Here is a 23,883-nt window from a genome sequence, read left to right on the forward strand (position 1 = left end):
TGAAGGATTTTATAGGTTTATTCATGTTGACTATCCCATAGGTGCGGCACGGCTGCTACTTATCTGAAAGTATTTGATATTTGAGTAGAAAAGAGGCAGAGGCCCTATGAATATGGAAATTCATCGAAACACACGTCATATACGTCAACGTAGATGAGAGCCAATTAGGGCAAAGTCCTGACGTCATGAAGGTGGGTCTGGGGTCGCGCAGTACCTGGAGAGCAACTGCGCGAATGCTCTGCAGCAGCCTCGCTCCCGCGATGACTTAAGGTCATATGACATCAGATGCGGAGCAGAAACCACTCCCATCCAGGTCATCGTGGACACATTTTAACCAGCATGCATCACGATTTAGGCAGCGCAGCGCTGCTTGATCTTGAACTCGCCTTCTCACACCCTACAGGGTCACATGATGTCTCATGATCACATGTCTGAAATCAGGAAGTGATAAATGTTTGGGAGATGCTAGTCAGTCTCTCTTTGTTCTGCCAGCCAACTCTGCACAGCTGAGCTGGGTTCACCTCACATGCAGGTATGGGGGGTCATTTAGGTGTATGTCGGATCAGTTACTAAAACATAGGTTTAATACTTAATTATTCCCATTTATTAGGATAATCTAGTGTGTTTGCTCTTTGCGGAGAACACAGACCACTGCATGGCCTTTTCATATTGACGGGATCATCATATTGTCACTCCAGCTTCGGAGATATGGACACCGATAGGCTGGTAAATTATATAATGCCCACTTTTATTGAATGTTTTACTGTTCAACTGTGTTGAAATGTCTACTTAAAGCCTATCTTTGTGTCTGTAGCACTTGGAATGTTCAACTACACTTTCATAGTTACTGCGATGTGGGACAATTGAGAATACCTGCCAAGTAGGCCTATATTTGTTGATTATGTTACAGGTTGAATATGCTGTGGTGTTAAACTAGGCTGACAACTAATGTGTTTTATTTCTCTCTTAGAGAAAGGACCAGGCCAGCCACTGTTTAGTTGCTAAATCATAGGTCTTGTGAATTCAACTTGTTTTAGTTCTTTTTCTTTCTTTAGTTTTTGTGTGTCTCTGGGACCAATTGTCAGTTGTAATTCTGAGTGAATTAATTTAAAGGCGCCGACGCTTGTTGTTCTCCTCTCTTACATGTGCTCTCTTCTTAGGCTGTCTCTGTATAAGGCCGGATTCGCACGGGTGTACTGCTCCTCTTCTCGGGGTGACCACACGGGTGAGACACTGTAGTGGTGTGTAGTATACCTATAACCGCAACCGGGTGTGATATATTGTAGTGGTGTATTGATATTTTATGTGTTTAGTGTTTTCTGTGTTGCATGTGTGTCCCGGTGTTGGGTTTGCTGTCTCTTGTTTCTGGTCTCTCCAGGGGCCTCCTACTGAAGAGGGATCTTTGCTCGTGCCAGTCCGACCTTTTTCCTGATTGAGGAGTTCCAACCAGTTATCTTTCAAAACATTCTATTCATAACATCCCAGACTTATTGCTTTTATACTGAATATTTTGTATTTATACTAATTGTAATAAATGTGTTATTTTTTTATACATATTTGCCTCATTGTCAACTGTCCCTTTTGTGGGGAAGATAACAGATGGCCACACTACATATAAAGGAAAACTGAGGGGTCCCCTCTGCCCACCATCAGGGGGTGGCGTTGTCAGACAGTTACGCGGTTGTGCTGCTTGTCAGGCACCACACAAATCAAATCTATTTTATTTATATAGCCCAAAATCACAATCACATTGCCTCAGTGGGCTTTACAATCTGTACAGTGAACAACATCCTCTGTCCTTAGACCCTCGATTCGAGTGAGGGAAAAACTTCACATTCTGATGGGAAAAAAAAACCTTTTAACAGGGTAAAAAAAACAATGGAGAAACCTCAGGAAGAGCCACAGAGGAGGATCCCTCTTCCAGGACAGACAGACATGCAATAGATGTTGCGTGTACAGAAAAGAGCAACAATTCAGTTCACAAGTTACATCAACAGAAAATCTGATACAAGTTAAGTTATGTCACTTGTTTTTTCAACATGTATGAATGTATTGATTTGTTATTGGATCAGCACACACTTCAGATCAGATGAGATGATTGAAAACATGACACAATCAAAGTGGGGCGGCTGTAGCTCTGTGGGTAGAGCTGGTGGACTGGTGATTGGAACGTCGCTAGTTCGAATCCTGGCTCCCCTGGGGCGGGACTGAGCTACATGTTGAAGTATCCTTGGGCAAGATATTGAACCCCAAAGTTGCTCCTGATGTGCAGTTGGCACATTGTGTGGCAGCCACTGCTATCATTAAGGGTCCTGCGATGAGCTAGCGACTCATCCAGGGTGTACCTTTGCCCATTAAGCCCCGCAACCCCTTAGGGGGGGGAAAGCAGCAACATCCTGCGACCCTCACAGATAAGTAAGAAAACGGAACAGAGATGATCAGATGAGATGATTGAAAACACAACCACTGAAATGTTTTATACTGGCTGAATATAAAATTCTGCTTGTATCATCATGTTGTCTCTGTCAGTGCGCTGGTGGAAAGTAATTGAGTACTTTTACTACAATTAGTCATCAACTGAATTTCTGTATTTTTAGAAATCTAACATGTGTCTAGGTGAAATTGCAAATAATTAATATTGTTTTCATGCTATATTAAAAGGAACCAGAACACATGAACTGACATGTAGTCTGTTGATTTGAGATGTGGACCTCCAGAACCTCGTTAGATTGTCCCGCACACATTTTAGATGCTTCCTGTGGTTGTTAACAATCATTTGCAACAATCTGAGAATGTTTTTTTGTTTTTACGACAGCAGAGGACAAACACGAACACCAACATGTTACAATCACATCAACATCCAGGAGGCGAAGAGGGAGAGACAACCCCCAGACTCCTTTATGAAATCTCTCCATTTAGTGAGTTTTTGAGTTAGGAGACGCTTTACAAACTCTGTGAAGCTGTTTGTGACTGACTCTTCATTATTTCTTGTAAATTGTGTTCGGCTCGTTGTGGGTCGTGCTGCAGCCCCCTCAGTCTAATAAGAGGACTTCCAGTCACTCTGCTGGAAAAACCAGCATATGTTGTGTTTTGGTGCTGGTGACCAGCATGGGATGTGTCTACAACTTATTTCATATTGCAGTATGAGAAGGAGTGAAGTTGGCTGTGAAAGTCCAAAACAGGAAACAGAGTCAGTGAGGTTTATTGAAACAAGCTCCACACCTGCAAGATTTGGGGTCATTGAGGGCACAAACTGTAAATACTGTGCCAAATATACACAAATATAAATGCAACACTTTGTTGCGCCCATTTCTCTCACAAGTTGAAGTAAACAATTTTATAAAGTTTTTCTTTTGTATGTACACAAAATAATTACTTCTTTCAGATGTTGAGCACACATTTGTTAAAATCCAATAGGATAAGCTGTCCACCTGACAGGTGTGGCAAATCAAGATGCTGACTGAACAGGATTCAGGCTCAGCTGTTCCCTAACCATGCTGGGCAGGGAACTTCCCATGCTGGTGATTGGATGCTGTTGACCAGCTTCATCAGCAACATCACCAGCAAGACTATGCTGGTAGGCCATCATAATTAATGGAATCTTGTGGGTGGACCAACCTCATCATGTTGGTCCACCAGCTAAACCAGCACTAACGATAGACCAGCATGGAAATCGTGTCGGTCTATGCCGTTATTTTCAGCAGGATAGCAACACGCCTCTCTGGGTGTTTCCTCCTCAAAATTTAGTTTCACTTTCTCTGACAGTTGTGTCGCAGATTTCTTTTTTTTTCTCCGCCTGAATCTCCAGCTGAAGGTAATGTAATGAATCTGACACGTTAGAATCGCTAACACAAGCTCTACTTTTCATTGTTACACCGGAAACAGCACAAAAAAGTGAAGTTCGGGTGTTTATTTCTCGAAACTCACAAGTTTAAACTCGGAGCGTCCGCATCCGCTATTTTGTGTCTGCCTGAATCAGCCTGTGGAGGAGGCCGAGACGAACCGCCGCTCTCCCGCTGTGTGACGCACTAAACGCGGCTGGAGAGCAGCTGTTGGTGTCGGTGAATAATCTGTGGTTGTATTTACAGTCCAGGACTGATGAGGAGGCAGTAAGAGGATATCCAGGAGTCTGAAGGTTTATTTAATTAATACAATATAACTTCATCACTGAGCAACAGTCAGCAGGAACACGTCGGCTCTCAGTGTTAGTACTTAAAGTGCCCGTTACGTTACTTGAGTATTTCTGCTCCTGATTACTTCTCAGAGGAAGAGATTCTAATTTTTACTTTGCAGATAAATGTTTTAAATAAACAACAGATGACCAGATTGACTCTTTTAGATTAAAAGATATCAGAGAAACGTGTGTTGACTCCACCACAGCGTCATGACGTCATCTAGTGGACTGATCCAAGTCCAGCAGCTGATGTTCTGACAGGAGACGTGAAGTCAGTGAGAGACATCATAGCCTCTACAGACAAAACCCACCTGAACACACCTGAGATTTTCATATTTTATAATAACACAACAGGTTATTAGAACAATTTCTGCCTCTTAGTTAAATCAACTTGTCAGTATTTGTTTTTAATCAGTTATTTAACACTCCAAGCTGCACAGAAAGTCTCCACAGTCATGTACAGAAGGACAGTGACTGTTTTTATACCCTTTAAAATGTGAGAATGTGTACGTAGAAATGACATAGATAAAATTCAAAGTAAATATTCGAAAACATATAATGAGAGATCGTCCTCTGGAGTCACTGGTGTTACTGTGTGACAAAAGTCTTTTATTTTTAAATAAAACTCAGACTGATGATATCACTTTCCTTCCTGCAGATCTGTGAAGACAGGTCCTGGATCAGTCCGCTGTCTCTTTTCTGTCAGAAGACATTTTCACATTTGTCTCCAGATTTCATGTCACTGCTGTGAGCGACTTTATTAGTAGAGAACAGTAAAAAACAGAATACAAATGATTTAATGACATGATTTAGTCTTGGTTTGATGTCCTGTAGCAGCCATTTAGTGAAATATGTATTAATAGAGTCAGTGATTTCTGGAATAATGTGCTCTGAGTTTAAATGTTAGAAGAGGAAGTCGACTTTCAGACATTTTGTCCTTCAAGAGTGTTTCTGACCCAAAGGCTGATTTCAGTTGATGTGCAGATGAATGATATGTGTTTCCTCTCCAGATGAAAGTGTGTGTGAGATGAGCAGCATGAATCAGTGTGAGGACAGAGAGGAGGGAGGCCCTCCCTCTAAAACCACTGGACCTAGACCTGGACCTGGACCTGGACCTGAACCTGAGCCCAGCTGTGTGTCATTCAAGAGTGACCAGTCAAAAGGTGGCCTCGTGGATTTTAAAGGACAACCAGCTCCTGCTGTAAAGAGGTGAGCTGCTAGTAACATTACTATGTGACTGATTCATGTTTTAACTGTAGAGAACAATGATTTTTGAACCCTGATGTTTATTTTCAGCTTCGTTCTTCTTCACTTTAATTTATATTCTCACTTTAGAAAGCTGCCCAATAGAACCAGTCTTCAACTCTTCATTTCACTTTATTGAATTAATTTGGTCCAATATTCTCTGAAGGTTTATTCCTGATGTTTTCCACTATTTTATGGACATAGACTTCTGTGTCTGACGACTAGAAAGTGAATTAACATCTCTGGTGGTCTTCTTCTGTGTCAACAGGAGACCAACCTCGACTGGACCTGGACCTGGACTTGGACCCAGCTGTGTGTCCTTCAAGAGTGACGGGTCAATGGGTCATGATGTTAGTTTTAAAGAACAACCACCTTCAGCTGTAAAGAGGTGAGCTGTTAATAACATTAATATGTGAGTGATTCATGTTTTATGTTATTTATTCAGAGAAATTTGTTTAAACTTCTTTTTTCAGCATCGTTCTTCTTTAGTACATTTATATTCTCACATGTGAAAGCTGCCCAATAGAACCAGTCTTCATTTCTTTAGTCCAGTTTAACATTTGTCTGATGACTGGTTGAGTGTAACATAGTGATTTTATTCAGGCTAACAGATGCTAGCTGCTAACAAAGTGACTCCACTATGTTCCTCCATCAAGTCATCAAGTCTGGTTTTCAGTCATGTGACCACAGAAGTTGAGACATGTCAGTCGTAGACATTTGTAAAAAAAATTTAAATCAAATTCTACGCAGGCAACACAATTTCAATGTCCTCCCTTTGTTTGTTTTCCCGCTCTTTTTCTGTGTCTCATGAGTTCATCACAGCAGGACGACGGTGCACAAAGTGAACAATTACTTTTTACCTCTTGTTTGACTTCATGTAGTGTTTGTTTGTGAAACGTGCAGTAAAACAGTTTGTAGTTGTTATTCTCACTTTGATTCAGTTGATCTGAGCTCAGTCTCAGTCTTTGACAGTATGTGTTAGCAGCCAACTCCTCCTGTCTTTTCTTAAACTGCCCTCAACTGTTAAATCAGCTGCTGTAGTTGATCTGAAGTGCACAGACTTTCCATTCAAACACCTGTTCACAGCGAGCGTCCATGTTTCTCTGATCAGATCCACTGGGAAACTTTTAGATTGGAAGAGGGGAATACTGACCTACGGCTTGCAAAGGAACACACAATGAAGCCAGTGTTTTCCCCTCACTTTTCTCTGGTGTATCTGTTTTGCTCCAGTCTCCAGACAGTCCCGTTCCATCCCCACCACAGAGCTGGCCGTCCTGACCATCTTAGTCAGTTTATTTGTACTACAGCTGCTGATTCCACCTCCCCAGCTCACCACAACACAGATGACACTGAACCACAGACTGGTAGAACATCTGTAGCAGCCTAGTGTTGTCTGACCAGTCCATCTTGTTATCTTGTTGCACCCCAATGAAACATGGAGGTGTCAAGCATCTCCACCTCCTCACTACTTATTGCAACAGTAATTTGAGGCTTCTTCCACATGACCTTCAGCTTGTGTTTGTCTCTGAGTGGACAGACACAATGTGACCGATTCTTCATGATTCCTCCACAGAGTCGACCAGGAGAGCTCAGAGGTTTCCAGAGGTCCGTCTGTCCAGCAGCATCAGACCCACCTGGACTCCATATTTATGGTCTGTACATGAACAACAACTACTTTTACATCCAGTCTGTTCACAATAATCTACATGCTGAACTTTACAGACCAGTGATGAATCTGTCCAACATGGATCTGATCTTTGGCTCCATGATGTTAAATGTTGTCATGCACATGATATTCTGTTTCAGCTGCTGGAGGAGAACATTGTCACTTTTGTGAAGAATGAGATAAAGAAGATCCAGAAGGTTCTGAGTTCAGATTGCTCTGAATACTTAGAGAGTCAGAGGGAGGGTGAGGAGGTGTTGGACGGTAAGGATGAAGAGCAGAGGAGGAGCAGCAGAGAGGCCTTTCTGAAGATCACACTTCACTTCCTGAGGAGAATGAAGCAGGAGGAGCTGGCTGACTGTCTGCAGAGCAGTGAGAGCATTTCACTAAAGATTTAACATGTTGGATCAATGAGACAATTTGTAATGTCTCAACAAATGGAGGAAAAACATGTTAATATGTGCTACTTTTGTTCTGTGTTCGTTTAGGACATCTTGCTGCAATTTGTCGGCGTAAACTTAAATCTAACCTTCAGAAGAAGTTCCAGTGTGTGTTTGAGGGGATCGCTAAAGCAGGAAACCCAACCCTTCTGAATCAGATCTACACAGAGCTCTACATCACAGAGGGAGGGACTGCAGAGGTCAATGATGAACATGAGGTCAGACAGATTGAAACAGCATCCAGGAAACCAGACAGACCAGAAACAACAATCAGACAAGAAGACATCTTTAAAATCTCACCTGGAAGAGATGAACCAATCAGAACGGTGATGACAAAGGGAGTGGCTGGGATCGGGAAAACAGTCTTAACTCAGAAGTTCACTCTGGACTGGGCTGAAGACAAAGCCAAACAGGACATACAGTTCACATTTCCATTCACGTTCAGAGAGCTGAATGTCCTGAAAGAGAAAAAGTTCAGCTTGGTGGAACTTGTTCATCACTTCTTCACTGAAACCAAAGAAATCTGCAGGTTTGAAGAGTTTAAGGTTGTGTTCATCTTTGACGGTCTGGATGAGTGTCGACTTCCTCTGGACTTCCACAACACTGAGATCCTGACTGATGTTAGAGAGTCCACCTCAGTGGATGTGCTGCTGACAAACCTCATCAGGGGGAAATTGCTTCCCTCTGCTTGCCTCTGGATAACCACACGACCTGCAGCAGCCAATCAGATCCCTCCAGGGTGTGTTGACATGGTGACAGAGGTCAGAGGGTTCACTGACCCACAGAAGGAGGAGTACTTCAGGAAGAGATTCAGACATGAGGAGCAGGCCAGCAGAATCATCTCCCACGTCAAGACATCACGAAGCCTCCACATCATGTGCCACATCCCAGTCTTCTGCTGGATCACTGCTACAGTTCTGGAGGATGTGTTGAAGACCAGAGAGGGAGGAGAGCTGCCCAAGAGCCTGACTGAGATGTACATCCACTTCCTGGTGGTTCAGGCCAAACGGAAGAATGTCAAGTATGATGGAGGAGCTGAGACAGATCCACACTGGACTCCAGAGAGCAGGAAGATGATTGAGTCTCTGGGAAAACTGGCTTTTGATCAGTTGCAGAGTGGAAACCTGATCTTCTATGAATCAGACCTGACAGGGTGTGGCATCAATATCAGAGCAGCCTCAATGTACTCAGGAGTGTTCACACAGATCTTTAGAGAAGAGAGAGGACTCGACCAGGACAAGGTGTTCTGCTTTATCCATCTGAGTGTTCAAGAGTTTCTGGCTGCTCTTCATGTCCATCTCATGTTCATCTCCTCTAGAGTCAATCTGCCGGCGGAAGAAAAGCAGTCAACATCCTGGTGGTCTAAACTATTCAGAGACAAACCTCACCCAGTACATCTCATCAACTCCCAGGAGACTGAAGCAGGAAAAAACGAAGTTGCATTGACACAGTACCTCCAGGGTTTTGTAGACGAGGCCTTACAGAGTCCAAATGGACACCTGGACTTGTTCCTCCGCTTCCTCCTGGGTCTTTCACTGCAGACCAATCAGACTCTCCTACGAGGTCTGCTGACACAGATGCCAAGTTGCTCGGAGACCAATCAGAAAACAGTTGAGTACATGAAAAAGAAGATCAGTGAGAATCTGTCTCCAGAGAGAAGCATCAATCTGTTCCACTGCCTGAATGAACTGAAAGATCGTTCTCAGGTGGAGGAGATCCAACAGTACCTGAGTTCAGGACGTCTCTCCACAGATGAACTGTCACCTGCTCAGTGGTCAGCTCTGGTCTTCATCTTACTGTCATCAGAAACAAATATGGACGTGTTTGACCTGAAGAAATACTCTGCTTCAGAGGAGGCTCTTCTGAGGCTGCTGTCAGTGGTCAAAGCCTCCAACAAAGTTCTGTAAGTGTCGATAAGTTTCACCAGAATGCAGTAAATGTGCTGTTATTCACCCAAATAGACATAATTTTCTTGTTCTGCTCATTATTCCTCATCAAGACTGAGTGGCTGTGACCTCTCAGAGAGAAGCTGTGAATCTCTGTCCTCAGTTGTCAGCTCTCAGTCCTCTTGTCTGAGAGAGCTGGACCTGAGTAACAACAACCTGCAGGATTCAGGAGTGAAGTATCTGGCTGTTGGACTCGAGAGTCCACAATGTAGACTTGAAACTCTCAGGTCAGATAGTTTTATAGTTTGTCTCAAATTATATTTGTTATTTCTTAAACGTTTGAATTCATTTCTCTTTCTTATGTCAGAACTCTTGTGTTTGAAACCATGCTACTTATTATTCTTTAATGTCTGTTTGATCCTAATTTAGTCTTCTTGATTTTTCACATCTCCGACATATTAGAGTAAAAAAGAAAGCAGGTTCACATGTGCTCCAATTATATTATAAATACTGTATCACCTAATGTCGTTTTCACTGTTCACGATCCAGGCTGAGTGTCTGTGACCTATCAGAGAGAAGCTGTGAAGCTCTGTCCTCAGTCCTCAGCTCCCAGTCCTCTAGTGTGAGAGAGCTGGACCTGAGTAACAACAACCTGCAGGATTCAGGAGTGAAGTATCTGTCTGTTGGACTGGAGAGTCAACAATGTAGACTTGAAACTCTCAGGTCAGATAGTTCATTTTTTGTCTCAAATTATTTTGCTATTTCTTAAACGTTTGAATTCAATTCTCTGTCTTATGTCAGAACTCTTGTGTTTTAAAACCATGCTCCTTAATATTGTTTCATGTCTGTTTATTCCAGATTTACGCTTGTTGATTTTTCATATCTCCGACATATTGGAGTAAAACAGAAAGCAAGTTCACATGTGCTACAATGATATTATAAATACTTTATCACCTGATGTCGTTTTCACTGTTCACGCTCCAGGCTGAGTGTCTGTGAACTCTCAGAGAGAAGCTGTGAAGCTCTGTCCTCAGTTCTCAGCTCCCAGTCCTCTAGTGTAAGAAAGTTGGACCTGAGTAACAACAACCTGCAGGATTCAGGAGTGAAGCATCTGTCTGTTGGACTGGAGAGTCCACAATGTAGACTTGAAACTAGGGATCGACCGATTATCGGTTGGGCCGATTATCGGCGCTGATATTCGGCATTTTGACGTATATCGGCATCGGCCTTTTTTTTTTATCCGACGGCCGATAAGAGATCAATTTAAAACTGGGTTATTTTGGCTCTGATGCAGCCGAGCCTCTCTGTCTGCTGCCCCTACTCTGTCTCCAGCATTGTCCTGCCCACAGCACCATCTGATTGGTTACAGGCAGAGCGGGTAACAGTCAATCAGTAGTGAAAGCTGTGCATGCACAGTGCTCACACACACAGCAGAGAGGAGAAAAAGTTTAGCCAGCACGTTTAACTGGATTCACAGCCCAGCGCTGTTCATTGGGTCTTGGTTCCGAAGGTAAGTTAAGGCAGCAGACTCTCCCGAAATTTTAATAAACATCCCAGTCCTCTACAACTCACAACTACTAGTAACATTACTGTGAGCCCGTTAACGTTACATAAGCGGCAGCTCTGCTCGCTCGCAGTCCCTCCAGACGAGCCTGTTAATCACGCGCTAATATCAATATGGAAATAGTCCATGACAGTAGAAGTCTGTGTGTGTGAGTGAGAGAGTAAAAACCTAATAAACTCAATTCAGTCCAGTTTTATTGCAGGGAAGCACGTTGAGGTGAAGGCTGGTTAGCTTTTAATTAGCGTAACATTAGCCCACCGGTCCGCTTTCTCCTTCTCCTCTGGCTGTAGACGGTCAGCCGACTGTAGAAACTCTACAACTCACGACTACTAATGTTACTGTGAGGCCAAATATGTTAGCGGCAGCTGTCTGTTCCTATGATAAACACTGATTAATAAAGTAAAGATGCTGTAGGCTATTAAGTGTTTTTAACGGTTTAGTCACTTGAAACAAGGTTGCTGATGATATTGATAGGGAAGTAGTCAGTGATAAAAGTAAGAAGTGTGTGTGTGAGAGAGAGGGAGAGAGAGAGAGAGAGAGAGAGAGAGAGTAGAGCACGTTGAGGGGGTGGCTGTGTGTGTGTGTGAGCCACACGAGAAGCTGCAGAAAAGCAAAACAGCAAAGCATCATCTGTCTGAGAGAAAACTGTAGGGCAATAATGGCTGTTTAACTACCAAGTTATTTTACCTTATCTTTTTCTGTGTTGATTGAGATATCCTAAGCAGCAGAAAATGACATATTGTGTCCTGAAGCTGTCTTTAGCAGTTTCTTGTAGAGAGGAGCAGGATATTGCTGTTCAAGACTTAAGACATAATGCAACTGCATCATAAAGCCTACATGAACTGCGTTGTGTTCAGGGATGAATAGTCTCTTTTGCTATTGTACTATTTTTTTCAGCTATAGTTACATTCATTGTTAGTAATGTAGCAGCCTAGTTTTGAATGACAGTGTCCTTGCTATCACATGTTGTTAAAATATAACATTTACATAATAAAATCAACTAAAGGCTTCCCAAATGCTGTAGTAAATTAAGCATGATGAGTTGAGCATATGTCAGCATGTGGCCCCACTTTGAACTCTCTCTCTTTTTTTCAAACACTTATTGCAGATGGATAGACTTAAGTCTATGTGTAAAAACACTCAAAGTTAAGTGTTGGAGTTTGTATTATTAAACATTTTGACGCCAATAATTTCCCTTTTACTGCAAATGAATATCGGCTCCAAATATCGGTTATCGGCCTCCTTGACTACTAATAATCGGTATCGATATCGGCCCTGAAAAAAACATATCGGTCTATCTCTACTTGAAACTCTCAGGTCAGATGGTTCATAGTTTGTCTCTAATTATTTTTGCTATTTCTTAAACTTTTTAATTCAATTCTCTCTTTCATGTCAGAACTCTTGTGTTTTGAAAAACATGCTACTTATTATTGTTTCATGTCTGTTTATTACAGATTCAGTCTTGTTGATTTTTCATATCTGCAACATATTAGAGTAAAACAGAAAGCAAGGTCACATGTGCTACAATGATATTATGAATACTGTATCACCTAATGTCTTTTTTACTGTTCACACTCCAGGCTGAGTGTCTGTGACCTCTCAGAGAGAAGCTGTGAATCTCTGTCCTCAGTTCTCAGCTCTCAGTCCTCTTGTCTGAGAAAACTGGACCTGAGTAACAACAGCGTGCAGGATTCAGGAGTGGAGCATCTGTCTGTTGGACTGGAGAGTCCACAATGCAGACTTGAAACTCTCAGGTCAGATAGTTCATAGTTTGTCTCAAATTATTTTGTTATTTCTGAAACGTTTGAATTCAATTCTCTCTCTTATGTCAGAACTCTTGTATTTTGAAACCATGCTACTTATTATTGTTTCATGTCTGTTTATTACAGATATAGTCTTGTTGATTTTTTATATCTCCAACATATTAGAGTAAAACAGAAAGCAAGTTCAAATGTGCTACAATTTTATTATAAATAATGTAAGTGTCTTTTTTTTACCGTTCACACTCCAGGCTGAGTGTCTGTGACCTCTCAGAGAGAAGCTGTGAAGCTCTGTCCTCAGTTATCAGCTCCCAGTCCTCTAGTCTGAGAGAACTGGACCTGAGTAACAACAACCTGCAGGATTCAGGAGTGAAGCATCTTTCTGTTGGACTGAAGAGTCCACATTGCAGACTTCAAATTCTCAGGTCAGGATTCATTATTTTATGTTATTATTTCATTTAATTTTACATTGGGAGCAGGTCTTGATCATACCTCTAATACTGTGAAATTCAAATGATTTAAAGGACCTAACATGTCCCCCCATGGACAAGCACTTGACACAGGGGTGAGAAATAAACTGCCTTTCAACAGGCAGAAACCTCGGGCAGAACCAGACTTGGTGTTCATCTGTCTCAACTAGTTGGGTTAAGATAGAGAGAGACACAGAAGCCCCATTCACACTGCCTCTTCAAGGCAGGAATCTTGCATCGATATTCCACCTCACTGTAGGTGTGAAAGTTACAAGGGTGGAATGGGGGGATGGCATCATTCTGCCGCTGATCCTCCAACAGAGGTAGTAACAGAGCCACAATAGAGGTGAGATGACATCTGTGTGGACAGGAGTGTGATGTTCTGATAGTGTTCACAGTCTGACAACAAAGTTAGTCTATTCTGCACTTTAATCCTGACTTACAAATCTCAACAACCATCGTATGGGTTGTCATGTAGATTTTGACTTTCATGCTCCCCTCAGGATGAACTGTAATTACTTTGGTGATCCTCTGACTTTTCATCTGATGCCATCATCAGGACATCATTTTAATCTGTACAATATGTTGGTTCATGACCAAATATTTTCAAAACTAATGTCATTTCCATCAGCTTCAGTTATACTCTGTGTTTAGTGCTGATTAGTAAATTATTGAAAACTAAGATGATGAATATGATAAACGTTAAATCCCTTAAACACAGATGTGCACTTAATAATCAGGACTCAACTAATCTGCGATGTGTGTTGTTTTGTGTGTCTGCAGGCTGTCAGGCTGTCTGATCACAGAGGAAGGCTGTACTTCTCTGGCCTCAGCTCTGGACTCCAACCCCTCCAATCTGAGAGAACTGGACCTGAGCTACAATCATCCAGGAGACTCAGGAGTGAAGCAGCTTTCTGCTCGATTGGAGGATCCAGGCTGGAGACTGGACACTCTCAGGTATGTAGAGTCCAGCTGCAGCCACAGTCAGTCAGTAGCCCCATTCACACTGGCGGTGAGGGGTGAAATTTCGCTCCCGTGCTGATCGGCGTGTGTTGGCCCTTCACTCACCTAAATAAAGAGAAATGTCCCACAAAGCAGCATTACAGGACCAAACAAAAGTAACGTAGTAACTGTCTTTGGCAGCTTATATGAGCAAAAAATACCGCAGTTATACATGGAGAAGCATCTGTCCTCCCATCTGTTGTCTCGTCCGTCCTCCCGACTCTAAATCACATTTCTGCCTGAAAAACAGCGTCTGTCACCGACAAAAAACTTTAACTCACCAAGTGTTTGTGTTAGAAAAAATAAATCTCCATGACGGTCAGCCCTCCCAAACGAGACTGAAGTGAACTTTCTCCCAGAAAACGGCCTCCGTCCCCGCGAGTGACAGAATCAGACAGCATCGATTTTACTGATTCTAATTATGTAATTTAGAGCGAAAAACGTAACTTTGCCACTTTCAATGAAGTTGGGTGGGTCAGGATCTCAATCACTACACATTATAACAGCATCCATATGATTGTAAACTATCCGCGGGTTTAGATTGACAGTAGGACATTGGGGAAACACCTTGAAAACACACAGACCTCATCATCATGGCGTGTACCATTATGCCTCTTCAGAAGCCGCAGCGCCGGCTGTCTGTGTGAATTACACGGCAGTTCGTCTTTAAGGCGGAGCAACAGCGGAGAATTGGCGAACCGCTGCTGCGGCGTTCATGCGTCTTCTCTGTGTGAAAAAGGCTAGTGTGAGACTCTGCATCTGGATTGTAGATGGTTCAGTGTCGGGAGGTCTGCTTCATTTACGTCACCTCCAGTTGTTCAGCTCAGTTCAGGAGAAAAGGCTGCATAGCTTGAAGCCAAGAGATATGATGGAAGAGAGGGAGATAATAAAAACATATGAAGATCAGCAGAGGGTTATCAAAACATTAACATTAAATTTAATTTCCACCACGACACTGCTGTGTTATGATATCTCTCTATAAAAGCAAGGAGTCTCTGTGTGTGTGTGTGTGTGTGTGTGTGTGTGTGTGTGTGTGTGTGTGTGTGTGTGCGCCTCAAATATCTCTTCAGATCAGGATCAAACTGACCTGAGATTTTCAACATGGCTGCTGCGTGGTTTAAGGGTGTGCACTGTCGGATTTGTTTGGACAACAAAGATACCGTTAATAAATTATTTCATAAATGCTTTACAAATTCCGCTAGCATTGTCAACCGTAGCCAACGTAGCCACGTGCGCACCAGAGCCAATCACTGCAGAGCCCAACCCCACAATACACCTTAAGAAACAAGCGGATTTATACCTGCAGCCCCGTTCTGTGCATCTAAACTGACTGTTGTGGATTAATGAGACTAAACGAGTCCGGACTGAGTCTGTTCGGGTCTGAGGAGATCTGGATATGCGAGGTCAATTTCTTGGAAAACAGAGGAATCGGAATCTGTGGATGTTCATGTGTAGCTAGCTGCTAGCACACCCCCATGCTGCACCTCCTGAGTCGACGGACGCGCCGCCGCGTCCAAAACCGTATTTACAATAAATAATGTCCGCCGCGCTTTTTCACGAACATTGCCGTCATGTTTGCTTTGTGTCTGGTGCAGGAAGAAACGGTAAAAATGGGCTTTTGTCATGAAAGTGTCCGCAAGCAGGAATTGTTTGCAAGCAAGAAAACACGTTCCTACTTGTGGAAAAAGGCACCACACCAACCAGTCACAAAATTAAATGGCAAACCACGTGATTTGGTTGCTGAGGAACAGGGGAAGTTGTGGGAGGGAAGGTGGCGGGGGAGTGACAGCAGCAATGACGTGGGAGTTGAGAGATTTGTGACATTTTGCGTGTTTGGAGTGTATAGTTAGCGTGTTATGTAGTGTTTGGTGTAGTGTGTGTAGTGTAGTTGTTTTTTTGTTTAATGAATCAAAACAATGAGGAGAGGGCTGAATGTTGAGCAGGCAGGGAGGAGTTGAGAGAGACCTCAGCCTGAGGCATTGCCTGCATTTAAATGTATAAAGTTACATATAACTGCAAATTTCAAAAACTCATGCACAAATTTAGCAAACAACTATTTTCATTTGCATTATAAATGATAAAAATGGTTCGTTGAACATATTTGTGGTTTTCACAGTAAAAAATCTAACTTTTTCCTACTCGGATTTTATGTTTTTTGTGATTTTAGGTCCATTGTGTTAATATAGTGTGTCAAAATGAAAAAATAACTGTACAGTCACACATGTGAGGTTGTGCTGAAAATAATGACACCAAACAAGGCAAGGTAAATAGTTCTTATGGTGAAATATAATGGCAAAATCAAAAGTAGTCAAAAACGGCCAATTATATCCCTGACGTCCCACCTTCAAACACAGCCTCATTTGGCAATCCATGAAAAAGCTACTTAACCTCCCACTTTTCTATAGGAATATATACTTCCTACAGGCAATGCACTAGTTAATAATAACAATAGATGTCTGTGTCAGATGTCTGATCAGAAAATACTGAACCTCAAATTCAAAAGATTTCTGTGACACATAAATTAATGTAATCACTTAATGTAATAGAAGCTTTAATCAGTGTTTTAGCCGAAGTTCTTGACTTTGAACTTAAAGTGGTTCTGACATGGATCTTTATCAACACTGGAGTAATTACATTCTAGACCATCACTGACAGTGTTTTTGTGCCTCAGTGTGAAACAATTTACACACTGTAACAACTGTCTGTCGCATCAGTTGAAAGTGAACAGAAGATATAAAACAGTCCAATTACAACGTTAGATGACACAAGGTGGAACATTCCTGTCACATTACCATAACAGACTGTCACGTGACTTTTGGCACTACTTTTCCGCCTTGCCGATCCACAAACATATGCCTTCAGATCCACACACAAATGTCTTCAGATCCACACACAAATGCCAGTAAACTTTCCAACAAATGTCCTGTAATTCGCACTCCATCACTCACGTTCGTGAACGTGAATCAGTGACAGCGCCAACGTGATTCACGTCCTCAACAGGTCGTTCACGAACGAGGGACGCCAGGACGTGTATCATGTTCGAGCTGTAACTCACCCATGATTCGCGTAGCTGAGGACGTGATTCTCGTTCACGTACTGTGCCGAAAGTGGCGCTGTGTCAGTTAGTCACTCACTCAGGGCAGAGGAGTTGATTCACGTTCAGTAACGTACTGCTAAAACGGCTGAATCATGAACTGAATGATGGATCGTTTGGCTGCTTATCAGTTCAGGGGGTTGGAGAGCACTGAACGATTCGGTGAACGAATCTTTTGAACGAATCATTTTAATGAACATATTCTAGAGATTCAGTACAGTAAAAAGAACTGCTTTCCCATCACTAGTTTGTACTTGAAGGATACTTTTTTGCACTTGAAGAAATATGTTTCTTTGTATGTGTAAAACATGCTGTATTTGTTTCTGAAGCATGATGTATTTGTTTGATTGGTACATTGATTATTTGCAAAACAAAATGCATTAGTTTGTGAATGATGTTTTGCATTTGCAGACAGCACTAATATTCTCAGCTGCCAGGATGTGCAGCATGGTGCAGCTCCAGGGTTGATATTAATCTTATCTTATTCTTGTATTCATGGGAAAAAGAAATCTAAAATTGATCAACTATGCACATACATCATATTATTGACAAACCACCCTCTTCTGTTTACTGTGTCTACAGATATGAAGAATACATTCATACAAACTTCTTGTGACTTAATTGACCTTTGCCATGACTCGACTTGACTTGCTTGATTTTTATCACAGTAACTTGAGACTTGAGACTTGCTTATGACTTGCAGATATGTGAGTTACCCCCACTTAACCCCACAGACGGAAGCTGTTTCTGTCTAGTGATGGGAATGGCAGTTCTAGTATGAGGAAAACAATGCAGCCGCGCGGGGGTTCGGGTTCGGGCAGACAATTCATGCTGGTGTGTCGGGCTGCTTCGGGTTCGGGCTTAAAAACCAGCGGGCCGGGTTGGGTTGGGTTGTAATTTTCAGGCCCGTTGAGAACTCTACCCTGAACTGATAAACAGCCAAACGATCCGTCATTCAGTTCATGATTCAGCCCTGAGGTTCACGTTCACCTACTGAGGGACGGTGCGTTCACGGACTATAGTACACAATCATTCGCGGGAGACGCAGTGCTGCATTGACACATGCACTAAAATTATTACACGGTGAAAGTGTCCTCTGTGCACAGTAAAATCACTTAACATGATGCTACACGGATGTTAGCAACACAGCGCTAATTTTAGCAGTACGGTTACTGAACGTGAATCAACTCCTCTGCCCTGAGTGAGTGACTGACTGACACAGCTCCACTTTCAGCACAGTATGTGAACGAGAATCACGTCCTCAGCGACAGTTCTCTGTGTGCAGTAGGTTCGCGAATCATGAACGAATCACAGCGCAAACGTGAATCACGTCCTCACAGTTCTCTGAGTGAGTCAAGGCAGTTCCACTCCCGGCCGGCATGCTCGCAGCTGACCTTAACTGAACTGAGAAAGGAACGAATCAGTTCATGAAGTGATTCCGTTCACTTCGTTCACTTCGTTCACTCAAAAGATTTGTTCCTTCAAACGACACGTTCGCGACCGACACAACACTATTTCTGTCTTAAACGTGGGTTTTTAAATTGAAACCTGTAATGTAGCCGGGCCCTAATCTTGTGTTTGCAGGAATAACAGGTTTACTAATGGATGAAGTGGATCAGGTCCAAAAGTTAATCCTGTCCAAACTTTTCAGTCAGCCTGTCCAACAAACAAATCCTGCTGCTCATTAAAACACTGAACAATAAGTGACTAAAGGGACAGACACTACGGATCAGTGTAGATAGGATCTGAGTTTGAAATCTTTACTAAGTCACCGTGCCGAGTCTCCTTCACCCGTAGTGGCTCCGACCTGCTTTCTCTTCAGGTCTCAGTGATGTGGTGCTACCGGGCCATGTGAGATCAGCTCTGCACATCTTGTAGCTGTTTTCTTTGAAGACTTTAATATAAAGTGCTGCCACACTTTTGATGACTTGGCTCGTACACTTTTCAGGGTTGCCAACTCTGCCGATTCACGCGGGAGACTCCCAATTTTTAACCCTATCTCCCTTGATGCTTCCAGTCAGTATTTTCTCCCGTTAATCTCCCGATTTTACAGTGAAGGAAACAAGTAAGATTGTGAGGAATATGTATTGCAGTATCTGGCAACCCTGGCCTGGCCTGCTGTGCGTATGAGCAGAGGTGTGGCTGCAGCCAAGCCAGAGCCGCTACAAACCACGCTCATATGACACTACGGTGCCTGTGGAGACCCAGAGGGCTTAGAAAGAAATCAAAGGAAACAAAGCAATAATGGGAGCATTTTTAACAACTTTAACGGTTGATTCACAACATTGAATGCCTTTCAATGCAAAAAATGCGCTTGAAACAATAAATTAATACAAAAATAGAAAGTAAATTAAAATTAATAGGATCATATTGGACTGCTAAATCTCGTGCATGCATCTTTTAATTTTTTTAATATAAGTGAATAATGTATGTGCACAAGGTTATTTTAAACTCAATAAAATAAAATATTTACAATAATAAAGAATTGGTAATCGTCATGTCAATTAAAATAGGTTGTTTCCACCGGCCGTTTTTCTAAGAGCCACACTGTCACAGAGCTTGGCCTACTACATCTGATGCCATAAATAACACTCTAAGGTGATGATTTCTCATGGGTTAACAGAAAAGATTGCTCGCGCTTTTTTAATGGCTACTGAGACGACAGCGCCTGCAGCAGAGCCATATTGCAGGATTGTAGGACTTTAATTGTTAAAAAGTAAAGTAGTAGATGTCTTTTGTTCACCGTTCAAAGCAGGATGTTTTTGGCGGGTGACGAGCTGCGGCAGCTGTCGCAATCGTAATTTCCGGTAAGTGCACCACGGAGTATGAGATTTGGACACTCACCTGCTGAAATTTGCGTACTTAACAAGTGCGCGTTTAACTACGTTTAAGTGTACTCATGGATACTCATGGAAGTATGAATATCTGAACACAGCATGTGTTTAAAGAATTTTGGACGTGTGTGGTTTAAAGTACAAGGCAAGAAATTATGACAATTTATATGCACACCTGACGAAGGAACCTTGTTCCTTGGGCCGATACACTGACGAAAAAAAAACTCCCTATTTTTCACAACCCAATGTTGGCAAGTATGACTTTTCTCTTCTCTAAAGTTTGTAGTTTCTGTTGCCTCCGTGGCCTCTGCTATCTTGCAAATGTGTAACGGAGCCGATTCAGAAAGGAGACGGTGCAACTCTGAGTAGCTTCCTGTTTCATCACCTGAGCTACACCATTGGCTGGCTCACTGCTCCCACCGTAGGAGACAGAACTGCTGCACTGAATGTGTTTTCCAGACGTATCTTCCGCTCTACGTCTTTGACTATGAAGTGAAGCAGCTTGCTCTGTGCCACAGCACCTACATTGTAACGTAAACCAACTAACCCATGATGAAAATGGTCGGCAACTGTTTTTATAATCGATTTAATGGGTTAGGTGTCGCGGCCCTAAAAAATTCTGATATTGAATTCAAATTGAACACTGCGCTTCTTTAAGTCCTCAGCAACAAACCTGCCAAGTATAAAGTAGATTGAATGAACAGTTCTGGAGACATGTGAACCACAGACAGACAGACAGACAGAAAGAAAGACAGATTCCTGGCTTCATAGTCAGATGTTCCTCTGGTCACATCTGCACACATCATGTTCACCACAGCAGATTTCAGACTAAGAGACATTTTCTGTCATTTTTTCTGCTTTTAATGGCATCAAACATGACATGAAGTTCTCCTACAGTAACTATTACTGCTGTAATATACATCAGATATCAATCCAGCACCAAACTATAGTAACATAAACATGTCAACACATGAAACCATGAAACTGTTTCTATCACTTGATAGAAACAGTGACACTTGTGAGGTTCTGGAGGGAAACAGTCTGGGAGTCTCTGTCACTTGGTTTTGTGGCAGAGGTCGGGAACCAACGTCCAATGTTTTCTGATTGATTTATTACGTATAAATTGTATTTGTTTCTTTGCACAGTAAAACAAAGCAGCAGAAACACAGCAAGAACAAAAAGCAGACTGTGCAGCTGAGATTCAGAAAAGCCCTCCAAGCTTCAAACAGGAATCGGACCTCAAAAGTTCTGATGTCCAAATACAAAAGTCCTATAATATAGAAACATAAGCACAAGTTGACATTGGATCAAACAGCAAGCGTAAGGTCGCCCACAGGAAACAGCAACAACATCCAATAAAATAAAGATGAAGTGATAAATCCAACAGGAGGTTTGTGTGTGTTCTCAGATGTTGTCGTCCTCTTTCACACACACCAACATCCTGTGGCTCACTCTCAGTGTGTGAGGAGAGTGGCAGAGGTGAAGAGGTTCAGGGAGAACAGGGAGAAGCAGCCTGATGGACAGATTGTGTTTCTGTGTATGAGAGTCATGTCATGTCCATGTTTGCATGCTGAAAGAGGATGTGCTGCTCTGACCCCCCCTCCTCCTTTCAGGGTGGAGCCTGCTGGAGTCCGATGGTTGACACCAGGTCTGAGGAAGTGTGAGTGTCTTTTTACTTTCATTCATGAAAACACTGTGACATCACTCATTCACATCTGTGATGTCATCATCACACTGATGACACATTAATAACTGCAGCTGTGTTGTGTCTTTTTCTCTCCATCAGATTCCTGTGAGCTCACAGTCGACACAAACACAGTCAGCAGAAACATCAAACTGTCTGACAACAACAGGAAGATGACACGCGTGGAGGTACATCAGTCATATCCTGATCATCCAGAGAGGTTTGAGTCCGGGTGGTCCTCAGCTGCTGTGTAGAACTGGTCTGACTGGTCGCTGTTACTGGGAGGTCGAGTGGAGAGGAGGAGTTTCTATATCAGTGAGTTACAGAAGAATCAGAAGGAGAGGAGGCAGTGAGGACTGTGAGTTTGGATATAATGATCAGTCCTGGAGTCTGTGGTGCTTTGATGGTGGTCGTTACTATGTCTGTCACAATAACAGAAGAACAGACATCTCCTCCTCCTCCCCCTCCTCCTCCTCCTCCTCCTCCTCCTCCTCCTCCTCCTCCTCTGGTAGAGTAGCAGTGTATGTGGACTGTCCTGCTGGCACTCTGTCCTTCTACAGAGTCTCCTCTGACTCACTGATCCACCTCCACACCTTCAACAACACATTCACTGAACCTCTTTATCCTGGATTTAGGCTCTTGTGGTCCAGTTCTGGTTCCTCAGTGTGTCTGTGTGGTGTTTAGTGTGCAGAGTCTCCTCCTGTCACAGAAACATTGTCAGTGCTGAACAGTTGAGTCTGTACAGGATCACAGTCACATCAATCTTTCAGCTTCTTGTAATAAATTCATCAGTCAACTTTGTACAAAATGATTCAAACTGATTGAAAAGATTCTTCATTTACATTTTAAACTTCTTCCATTAAATTGTGTAAATTGTGTTGACTTGTACTTTCTGTCATGTGTTGTTTTGAATTCCGGCTCTTGTTCCAATAAAATCCAGAACTATTAGTGAAATGTAAGAAACAGAAAACATTGACTCGTCTGCAGCTTTAATTGTAAAGAATCATTGTGAACAAAGTTGTAAATGGACAATAAACTATGATCAAATGTACTCGACACTCCACCTGAAACACTCTGACTTGTTTCATGTGTTTCTAATGATGAAACCAAAAGTTTGATGGTGTTGGTTAACACATGTAATTATGTTCGTAGTGACGTGATAAACTGCACAACATCTGTTCATTTCTGTGTGATTATTATATGAGAAGAAAACACATTTTAATGACAATCATTGTGTTTCTCTCAGTGTTTTGTGGCTGTTGAAGTCCGGCTGTATTTTCAGGACGTTTGTTGGATTTGAATCTCGTCCGTGAAACTAAACAGCTGTGAGAAAAGTCTTTCTCTGTCTGACCCGGTGGCTCCACTTGTTACAGACCAGTTTTAAAGTCCAACAGCAGGCGACGGACGGAAGAGCCGGAGACCAAATAGTGCACACAGAACCGACAAGCTGCCGACTCGACGGCTCAGTGACCTGAAGAAGTTCTGTGAAGTTCTGAGGTCGTGGGTTCAAGCCTGGAGTCAGAACCAGTAAGAAAGGAAGGACGAGTATCTGATGACGTCGCTTCCACTGTTAAAGTTCTGAGTCCAAATCCTCGAGGTTTTCACACAATTATTTTGTGGTCAAAAGAAGTGAAATGCTTAAAGAAAGTGATTCATTTAAGACTGATTCATCAGCTCAGGATGGTGAAGTGATGCTGTGAAGTCTGGAGGTTGTGGGTAGAGATGCACCGATCGATCGGCAACCGATCGCAATCGGCCGATATGCCCCTATTGGTTTTGATCGGAGTTCTCTAATTAGATCAAATCAGGCCAATCAGATGACGTTTTAATATAGAGACAGTGCATTGACTGCATGCACCAGAGAATTTCACGGTGGCCATGGCCGCTGTTGCCCCGTACTTTGGCCTTGATGCAGCGTGAAAAAAAACTCATCATACAGCCACAGTGGCCTCTGTGCCCCTGGCCCGGTCAGCGTAGCGGGCTTGCCTTTAATTACAGCCACCTGAGTGCACAGTAGTCACTCACAGTAACTTCAGTGAGTCCGCGGTTCGCGCAGGTGGAGTCTCA

At 42.6% G+C, this 23,883-nt stretch overlaps 1 pseudogene; it reads left to right on the plus strand.

Annotated features, from left to right (window-relative positions):
* The first annotated feature begins 8,355 nt into the window (after positions 1–8,355).
* Positions 8,356–23,291, plus strand: LOC115576508 (NACHT, LRR and PYD domains-containing protein 12-like; annotated as a pseudogene).
* The last annotated feature ends 592 nt before the right edge of the window (positions 23,292–23,883 follow it).

This window comes from Sparus aurata, chromosome 24, assembly GCF_900880675.1.
Source record: "Sparus aurata chromosome 24, fSpaAur1.1, whole genome shotgun sequence".
Lineage (NCBI taxonomy): Eukaryota > Metazoa > Chordata > Actinopteri > Spariformes > Sparidae > Sparus > Sparus aurata.